Source organism: Meleagris gallopavo, chromosome 1 (genome assembly GCF_000146605.3).
Source record: "Meleagris gallopavo isolate NT-WF06-2002-E0010 breed Aviagen turkey brand Nicholas breeding stock chromosome 1, Turkey_5.1, whole genome shotgun sequence".
NCBI classification, from domain to species: Eukaryota; Metazoa; Chordata; class Aves; order Galliformes; family Phasianidae; genus Meleagris; species Meleagris gallopavo.
In genome coordinates, this window is record NC_015011.2 from 72665572 (window position 1) to 72668364 (window position 2793).

Below are 2793 nucleotides of genomic sequence, written 5' to 3' on the forward strand. Positions count from 1 at the left end.
TCCTGCTCCCACCTATTCCTTCTTCTTACTTCCCCCTCACCTCATGTCAGCTGCAAACTTGGCAGAAAGGAGTCCTACCCATGGCACACCTGTGATGGAGGGTTCCCTGTTTCTCTCTCTGTCAGAGTGGGCATCTGTGGGGACTTCTGGGCTTCCAGTGTTGCAGAACCAAACCAAACCTTTGAAAAGTGGCAAGGAAACAAGCACACCCCTAAGCCAGCACTGTGATCTGGAGCTCCTGGAGAGGCATAGCTGGAGATGGGCAGTATGAGTGTCTGCACTAAATGACCTGCTCCAGAAACCCAGCTGTGGAAAATAATATGTTTAAGCCATCCTCAGTAATCATGGACACGGACACACAGAATTATGACAAGGGCCTGGTCCATCAAGCTGATTGTTTCCTTTTTTTTTTTTAGAGTTATTAACATCCTGCTTCCATTTTCTGCCAGCTACTCCTTCGCAACCATTCCTGGTGTTTTCTATCAAGTGGCCATCATGCTGTCCCGGAAGAATGGAAGTCTGTACAGTAAGCTGCATCTAATAAGACGGAAAGCTTTTAACAACTTCTCTTACCCTGCTCTGTGATTATTTAACACTGTTCTTAGCAGCTTCGCAATATACTAAGTGCATTAAAACCTCTTTCAAGCAGTATTTAAAGTGCTCTTGAGAAGACTGCCCCAAGTGCCACAAACATCTCAGCTGCTTTTCCTCAGGCTTGGGTGTGTGCTCCCACCAGCAGACTCAGTAATTGCAGACAGAGTGGGGAGGGCACCCTAAGAGCTTTGAGGGGCCGTTAGCAGATCCCATTGATTTGGGAGCTGTGCATGAAACTTTTCAGCCTGAAGCACAGCATGCAGTAACCCAGATTTTAGGAGCTGGTATGCTGTCAGAACTGCAGTCCTTAGGTTTGAACACCAATTCTCAGAGTCTTCCTGGACCTACTGCCAAGATTCTGATCATCATGACTTAGTCCTTGCCACAGTGGGATTGCTGAGCTTCCACACTAGGGTTGCACAACTCCTTTTCTGGAACATCCTAATAAACTCTGCATAAAAGTCAGCGTAATTGCTGCTGAGTCACAGTGGTAGAAGTCTCTCCTTCTCCATAAAGAACATAAGTTTTTTTTCTTCAAGCAGCAGGGCTACTGGCTAGCATAGATGGTTAGAAACAGAATCACAGAAGATCACAGAAGATCACGAGCTGGAAGGGATCCACAGGGATCATCAAATCCAAAACCTGGCTCCACAAAGAACAATCCAAAATCAAGCCCTGTCTCTGAGAGCATTGTCCGAATACTCCTTGAACAGTCTGGGGGCATGACCACTCTCCTGGGGAGCTTGCTCCAGGGCCTGACCACCCTTTGGTGACATACCTTTTCTTAACAGCCAGCCTGACCCTTCCCTGATTCAGGCCCATGCCATTCCCTCAGGCCTTGTCACTGCCATCAGAGAGCAGAGCTCTGTGCCACCATGAGGCCTCCCCTCAGCTTCCTCAGGTCTGGGCTGAACCAACGAAGGGACCTTGGCCACTCCTTATACCCTTTGTCCTCCAGACCCTTCTTTGGATGCTCTCTAATAGTTTTATGTCCCTGTTTTGTAGCACCAAAGCTTTAGAAACAAAACAAATTCTCCGGGGATAAAGTTCAGCCAAGTCTGCTAGCTGACTAATAGACCCAAATGCACACTGCCTATGATGACCTCAAGCAGCAGCAGGCCTCTGACACCTTAGCCAGTGGCAGAGCTGGCACAGCTTTCCTGGATGGAGAACACCTGTTCTGTGGAAAGAAATGGATGGCAACGTGTGTGTGTGTGTTTTGCTCCACCTGGCAGTACTGGGACCCCATGTACCATGCCACGCTGAGGCAGCAGGTGCAGAGGTCTGGATGCAGGCTCAGCACAAAAGCAAACAACACAATGGAGAGCACCAGAGGGTAGAAATCCAAGTATGCTAAGGGAATTCCATCTGTTCTTCGGTTAGTTAAAATAATAAATGCACTGGAGCTATGAACAATGTTATCTATTATGCTATCAGGAGATGTCAGATAACATTCTGACTCACAGATTTACTATGTGACGCATGGTAATCACAAGGTATCAAAAGAGGTAATTTAGAAGTTCAGATATGTCACTTAGCAGCCATTTCCAAAATAACCTTCCCTTCCAGTAACTCATTGTCACAGATTCTGGTATCAGGGAAAAGGGAAGAAGTGGAGGGTTGTAACAACGCATAATAATAACAGTAATTGTGGAGATAACTAGTGTGATGCAATCTAACAGCTGATCTATTGTGTATAGCTTAGTAGACAAATTCATATGCTTTATTATAGTTATGGCACTCAGAAAGGATCTATTTTAATATCAAGCGGGAAATTTCTTCATTGCATATATTATAGATTCTGATTCAGTGTGCTACAACATCCTTCACCTAAACTGTGCCTGAAAGATTAAGTTGTGGCACGGCATGTAGAAATACATGTCTGTCATAGTGACAGATTTGGTTAACCGGTCACTGACTATGAGACCTTAAATGTCAGGGTAATGTATGTGGTGCAGATCGCTCAACAGATTAAATTAGACACTTCAATTTCTATACAAGGGGTTCATTTGCTGGAGCTTGTAGAAAATGTTTGTGCCAGCTTCCTCTGAGCATTTGAGAAGAGAAAGGCTAGCTGGAAGTGGTTATTAGAATATTAAACACTACTGTAGGAATAATCAAGTGGAATTTTTTTTTTTTTGCCAGTTGTTATGCTCAGATACCATCAAGTAAAAGTCATAACATTGTGCATATTTTGAA